A 7,550-nucleotide genomic window follows, 5' to 3' on the forward strand; every position below is an offset into this window, starting at 1 on the left:
TCTAAACTATGGGAGAGGTGACTGAGAAGTTAAGTTTGCTACATCTCTGAAAAAGTAGCCATTAGGCTTAAAAAGCTATCACAAATAGTCTTCAGAGTACCATTTATTTAGCTACCAACTTAAGAAGTTTTCAGCTAAACCAAGATAGCAGGTTTCTTAGTGGATGAGGCTCTGAATAACAGCTGGAGCACAATTATCCCCTGCAGCCTTAGGCTTTTGGCAATCTTTGTATTCCAGACTATTTTACAGCTGGTAACATTACTGACAAATCCACTTATCAGGAATGTTCTTTCTTTTCCTAACACCAGCCATCCACTTCTGCTTTTCAGACATGAATTAAGCAGAATAGAAAATATTAAAGAAACAGGCTCAAAATGTGACAGTCTTCTGACTTTCTCCTTTTAAAAATAATTATGGGGGAAAATTCCCTGTTGGGAAATTATTAAGAATAAGTTCTTTGAGCTATACAGTTGTTTTGTGACCAAATGGCAGTAGATAAGTTGTTTCAGGTTCAAATAACAATGTTATTATGTGAAGCTTCTTATCTTTAGTGTTTTCAGGCAGAAAAAAAAATGTTTTGAAAACCTCACTGAGTCCCCATGGCTTTCTTGGAATTGTCTTGGATGCCTTGGAATGCTAGCAAAGTCCACACAGGATGATTAGAGGAGAAGCTTTCGGCACTGTTAGAAACTCTCACATTATTATCCCCTTTGGGAAGTTGCTCAAGAACATGTTGTATTGAGAGTACAAAGCTGCTAGGTCAATGAAATCATTTCTTTGTGACTTGGGAATTTGTCAAAGCCAGAAATGTTATCCAAACTTCATCCTTGTGGCTGAGAAAAATTGCATCAGCTGCTCACAGACACAAGATCCTAAGACGACATCTCCCTAAGCAGCACCCTGGATGGCACATGTTAAGAGTGTGGTACTGGAAGTTCATGTGGCTGGCTTTACTGAAGCCTGGCTTCTACTCTTACTTCTCAGCAAGTTTAAAAAAAGATTTGGGAACAGATCCTGGCAGAGCACCATGCTGATCAGAGGAAACAGTGGCCTCATTGTGTGTGTTCGTGTGTATACAAGTTAAATGCATGAGCTTCTGAGTATAAACGGAAAAAACACATGAGCTAGATGCAAAGAAGAGGCAATGGGCCAAGGGATAGTGCACAGTTTAAGGCAAAAGTTCTTTAATTTGCTTTCATATCTGCTACTATTTGACTCTATGTCTATCTTAATCCCCTTCCCACTGCTGACACAAAATACCTGACACAAACAATTTCAAGAAAATGAGATTTATTTGGGGTCATGGTTTCAGGCCAAGCTCACCGGGATCCAAGGCAGATACAGGATAACAGAGCTTAGTGTGAAGAAAAGGCAGTCAAATCTGGTATCAAGGAGGTACAGAGAGCAAAGAGAGGATCCAGGGAAGAGAATGAATATGTTCAGGTCATGCCCCAGGAACCTGTCTGTTCTGATCAGGTCCCAGGTCCTACTGACACATTTGCCTGAGAACATGTCAGTGGATTAATCCATTGGTGTGCAGAGTCTCCCATCATCCTATCACCTTCCAAAACACTTGACAGTTGTGGGGGAAAACATAGGTCTAAATCACTGAGTTCTACCCTAGTCCCTAAAATATTTTTCCATCTCATTATGCAAAATGCATTTCATGTATCTCTAAAAATTGCCACAGAGTTAACAGCTCAAACATTGCTGAAAAGTCTAAGTTCCAAGTCTCCTCTGAGACAAAAGGCAAACTCTTAGCTGTCAGCTTTTATTAAATAAATTAAAAAGTTCCAGTTCCAACATATAACAGCACAAGATAAACACTCATTTCAAATGAAATATAGAAACTAGAAACTAACAAGGCCAAGTAAGACTGAAAGCCAGCACAGCAAACAGTAGATCCTGTAGCTCTGTGTCTAGTACTCTGGGCAAGCTGAGGTGGAATGTGTAACCCGAAACACTTGGATACCCCTGCTCCTATGGCCTCACTGGTTTCATCCCACATGCCCTCTCTCTCAGAGTGGCTTTGCTCCCTGCCTAAAGTTTCCTCACAGGCATTGCACATTTTTAGCATCTTCAACTTTCTGATGTTTCCACTGAACATTCAACTTCACTCTCCCAGCCTCAAACACTGCCCTTTCTGGTAATTTCTTCTTAGATCTGGCTGGAAGGCTCTTAACCCCACAAAATCATGCATTCTATATTACTATAAAAACAACGCCATGTGGATGCTGCCGCTACAGATTTGATCAATAGACAAGCCCCCTTGGATCAGTGCTGCAGAGCCTTCAGACTGCCTGGATGGCAGAACTTAGGGGAAAACTTCATTCTGTGTACTTGAATGAATACACATCCTAGGGCTCTCTTTTCAAATAAAAATTTTAGAGTTTTGCACCCTTGAATATGCCAAAGGATAGGGTGTTGCTGATTCCTGAAATGCCTTTCATTATCTTTACTATATTACTGATACAAAATGCTTGTCTTTTTTTTTTTTTTTTTTTTTTTTGGCAGCACCAGGGATTGAACTCAGGCCCTTGCCCTTGCCAGGCAAGCTCTTATTCTACTTAGCCATCTCCCCAGCCCCTGCTTGACTTCTTTTTAGTGCTCATCATTTTAATAATTATGCTTTCCATAACTTCAACTTTGATGGTACCTTCTTTCTGTAGAAACAGCAGACTTCAAACATCATTTGACTCTAATCTCCTGACAGGCTCCTGATTTTTACTGTAGATCTAGCTAAATGCACCCAGCAGTACCCCTGCCACAGCCTGAATATTGGCTTGCTTTGGAATTTCCTCTACCAGCCTGAATCTCTGTTTTGTTTAAAGCCTTAGGACATGTGTTTAAAGAAATTTTCTGCTACATCTTAACACAATGGCACCTAGTCCCATTGCTAGTAGAGTCCTTGTTCCCAAATGAAATCTTTGAAGCATGGCTTTTACTGTCTCATTTCTATAAGCATTTTTTTAAATTTGTAGCTCTGACCAGAATCTACCATCAAGCTCAGATTACAGTATTTTAGTACTTGCAAACCTTTCCAAACTCTTCTCATGAACCACTTCTAAATGCTTCTCTACCAAGTGGCCAGATATAGTCATAGGAAGATCCCCACTCAGCACCAACTCTATCTTAGTTATGTACTTGTCATCAAGGCAACATACCTGACACCTATGACTTGGAAGAGGAGAGGCACCTTATATCTCAGAGTCTCAGTCCATGGTTATCTGGCTCTGAGACACAAAATGGATGGCAGAGGTACATAACTGAAGAACACACCCATGGCATCGAGGTAGCAGAGCAAAGGGGGGAGCTGGGGAGGGAGATATCCCCTTCCTGATAACAGCACCCCAGAGTAACCTGCCTCCTACAACCAGGCCCTCTTTCCTCTCAGCACATTTATCTCTGAGCTAAGTGTGCCACTTTGAAGATTCAGTTTCCTTCCAAAATACATGAAACTTGGGAATACATTTTAGACCTGAACCATAATAATTTCCTCTGCTATCACAAAGCGCTCCTTGCTTTTACTTCTCTTGGGTAGAAAAATGGGAATTTGCAACATAAGCAATTGTTTTGCTCTTTGTGAAATTCCTAGGTTCTATGAAGTCAGGTGATACTTTTATTTCCAGAAGGACTTGAAAAAGAAATATTTACACTATTGAGGCTAAGGAAGTTGAACTATTTACCAGTGTCACATATCTAAGAAATCATAAAACTGAGATATGAATTTCTTTGTTATGGGGACAACTATTAGAAATGAATTCAATTAAGAGTTGGGAAAGGTAGAGTTGATGCATAAATAGTACAAATAAACATGAAAGCAGACACAATTACTGTTCATTTTAAGGACTTTCATCTAAGCTTCTATGAGGCGCCTATGGAAGAAGGAGCCCAGGAGAACTGGCGAGTCTCTTGCTTGTGCCATGCTTTTCTTTGGCTCAGACAGTAAAATTGAACACAATTGCCTCATTAATTGTTTTACCTCCCTGAAGTTAGGAATTTTGGATGATTTTGTAGAAATAACCCAGTTCATTATACAAATGTATGCAGAATAGCATGCAAATAGATGGGTGATGATTTACTAGGGGGAAGATTCCAAAGATTGGATTTTATAACTCCTTGTAAATAACCTTGGGGGGTAAACGTCCCTCACATACAGCAGAAGGCAAGTTGGCCCATTCCAAGGTTCTCAACAATGGCTTCATCTTTAGGGAAATAATGAATCATATTATTTTCCCTTTCTATGCCAAGAAACATAAATTCCTGAGCCCACATGGAAATGGAATCCAAAGTACCTCCTACAAGACTCTGCTTTCTTGTAAGTTTGAATCACTGACTCTGAGCCAGGGACTGCTGTTCAGATCAAAAAGACCCTAAAAGCAGAGATCATTAGACTTTTAGACAACTGCCACAGGCCAAGTTACCTACTCTTTCCCAGACAGGAAGCACAAGGGCAGAGAATTACACTCAGAAAATTGCTCCATGGGGCTCCCACACTAAAACAAAAATGATTCCTTGGGTCTTGCAGATGATCATGTGAACCCATGGAGGGAGATCCGGTCACAAATTTACAATACCTCAGTTGTTGACTAGAGCACTGGGAAAATATTAATTTTCCAAATAAATATGAGAATGACAATTCACAGGGTACAGAAACGGGGGTGGTGATCAGAGTGCATAAATGTTAGTTCTAGAAGATGAGAGAATTTGTTGAACACAACGCTTCATTTGGAAATAGCAAATGCTGCTGATGTTGTCCAGGGAAGAAAGTAGGTCATACAATTCAGAATGTATCTTTTATGGGTTGGTGTAGAAGGAAACAGAACATCTCCAATAAGATTCTAAAGGTAGTTTCATATAACTGTATTATATAAATGTTAGGAAAAATTCTAACATCAGCCAAAATTCAAAAGAGAATAAATTGTTAGGAAAGCTTAACATACACATATCAACAAATATTTAAGTGAACGTGAGGGAAGCTGCATCCCTTTGACCTATACCCTTCCAGGAAGAAATGTTAAAAATAGTCATTAAGTTCAGTCTTTCCTGATATCTAATTCAACCCAAATCTGCATATTGCTTCAAAGATCCCCTTGGCTCTCATCAATGTAATCTGAAAGTTTCTTGCTGCCCTAAAATTAGTATGTCATGTACCTGCATGACATATGACAGAATAAGAAAAATGGCTATCTCATGTTGAACACTACATTTTCATCAGGTACTCTGCCAAGTATTCTACAGGCTTCACCTTGCCTAAATACCACAGCATTCCTCTAAGATAGATATCATTATCATTCATATATATGAGTAAAAGAATGTTCCAGAAGGTTAGATTAATTGTTCTAAGACACCCAGATATTAATAAACAGAGTTTAGGAACAAAAATTTATGCAAATCTTCACTAATTAGGACTGACATACAATTTCACCTACCACCCCCACCCAACACCCATTCAGATTTTCATAGTCATAAACTCTACTACTCATTTTCAAAGAATTTAACTTTTTGTCTTCTTGAGATGGGGTGGCCTCAAACTTAGTGATCCTCCTGCCTCACCCTCCCAAGCACTGGTCTCACAGGTGTGAACCACCACACCTAGGTGCAAGGGATTTAAAATTTAATATTAATCTAGGTCTCTGCCCAATAGGACCTTTACGCAAATCATATCTCTAAGACTGGACAAGATTTTAAAATATCAATCAAAAACCATGTTCCATAATCTAATTACACATATCCTACTTCAGAGTGTGATTGGTCCCATTAGTTGCAGAATCAACAGAATCATCCCAGACTTCTCTACAACCCCTTGGCACTGTAAATTTATTTTTTTTTTAATTTGGGGGAGTGTTGAGACAGAGTCTTTCTATGTGGTCCAGACAAGTCTCAAACTCATGGCTGTCCTCCTGCCTCAGCCTCCAAGTCCTGGAATTACAGGTGTGCCTCTCCATACCTGGCTCATAATTTATTTTTTTTCCATTTTTCACTAAACTCTATCATGCAAGAGTACTTTTTTCTACCTCCTACAAGTCTTTATCACTTCTTAGCAATTAATTCTTGTTTCCCTAATGCACACAGTAGGTTTGAAAGCATAAATTTTATGACATGCATAGACACACTGTTCATATGACAGCTAACATGGCAAAATACTTATTTAAGTCCTTGTAGCCAAACACCACACACACACACACACACACACACACACACACACACACACACACATCAGTGTAAGGAAACACTCAGCTACATGAGTGGTCTTTTTTTTTTCCTAGTGGAAAATCCTCAAGCTTTCGAGTCCTTCTGTTTGTTAATTTTCCAGATACAGAAATAGATTAACTTTCACTTCAGAAAATCTAAAGCTAAAAACAGGTCATTCAACTTTCATTGAAAGGTATAGGCTTAATGGACAAAAGAGCCTAAGAAAGCTCAATTATAAAGGCAGTCAAATTCCTCTAACCTTTTGATTATGTCCACATAAACCATGATGTTGTATCTGATATCTGTATCTATATCTATATGTTAAAATGGAGTTACCACATTTTGTTCAGAAACCTTTTATAAATACTGTGTTCAAGTAGGCAAGTCAGCAAGTCATGAATTACTCCACCATGACATTTTACAAAGCAAACAGTCCTGTGCTAATGCCTTGCAGATGGAAAAGGAGACGCAATTTCAGCCCACTAGAGTCCTCTCATGCACCTTTCCCAGGGAATTACCACCTCAAGCCCTGAAGAAACATAGCTGCCACGTGACCAGCGATGACTTCGCTTCTCCTTTCCCAGAATGCACAAATGGAGTCATCCAGTACGGACGATTTTGTGCGCAGCATTTTTTCATTCAGTATCACATGTCTGAGATTCTTGCATGTTGTTACCGACCACTGTGGCTATAGCTGAGATTTTCTGTATAGTCCTCTATAGGAATGTATCATGGTTTCTTTATGCATTCTGTTGTCAGGGGTCGCCTGAGTAGAGTTATCACTGCTCGGGGTGTACCAAGTGGCTAGTTAATGTACCTGCCTTTTGGCGAACATACGCATCACGTGGTTCTGTTATCCCCCAGGAAAATGTGCTCGCATCAGTAATTATCAAATTCTTCCCATTTGGCTTGAATTATGCACCCGACATGGGAAGAGGACTTTGCTCTGTACATACTCTGAGCTCCACGGCACTCGCAGCCCCTTTCAGAAAGGCTTCCATTACCAGCGAACTCTTACCTGCATTTCTTCATGCTTCTATCCCACCCTTTTATGGCAGTAAATATTTTTAAGTTGAGCGTGGAATGCTACACTAGGCTTGCATCCTAGTAACAGGTTTATCTCCGTCTGTCCCAAATAAAAAAAATATTGACAAGTACTAAAATTTGATAATATTGTTGACAGGCTAAAACACACTTAATTTCCTGCAGTTTCTGCTTCATCTCTGGGATATTCCTCAACAAATTCAGAGCCTTTTGGCAAAAGTACTTATAACGTATTACAGTGAATTTATTTTATTCATTTATTTATTTATTTTATTTTTGTATTCTAGGGAAGGGTCTACAGGGTGCTCAGG

The sequence above is a fragment of the Octodon degus genome, unplaced genomic scaffold (genome assembly GCF_000260255.1).
Source record: "Octodon degus isolate 3935 unplaced genomic scaffold, OctDeg1.0 scaffold00044, whole genome shotgun sequence".
Lineage (NCBI taxonomy): Eukaryota > Metazoa > Chordata > Mammalia > Rodentia > Octodontidae > Octodon > Octodon degus.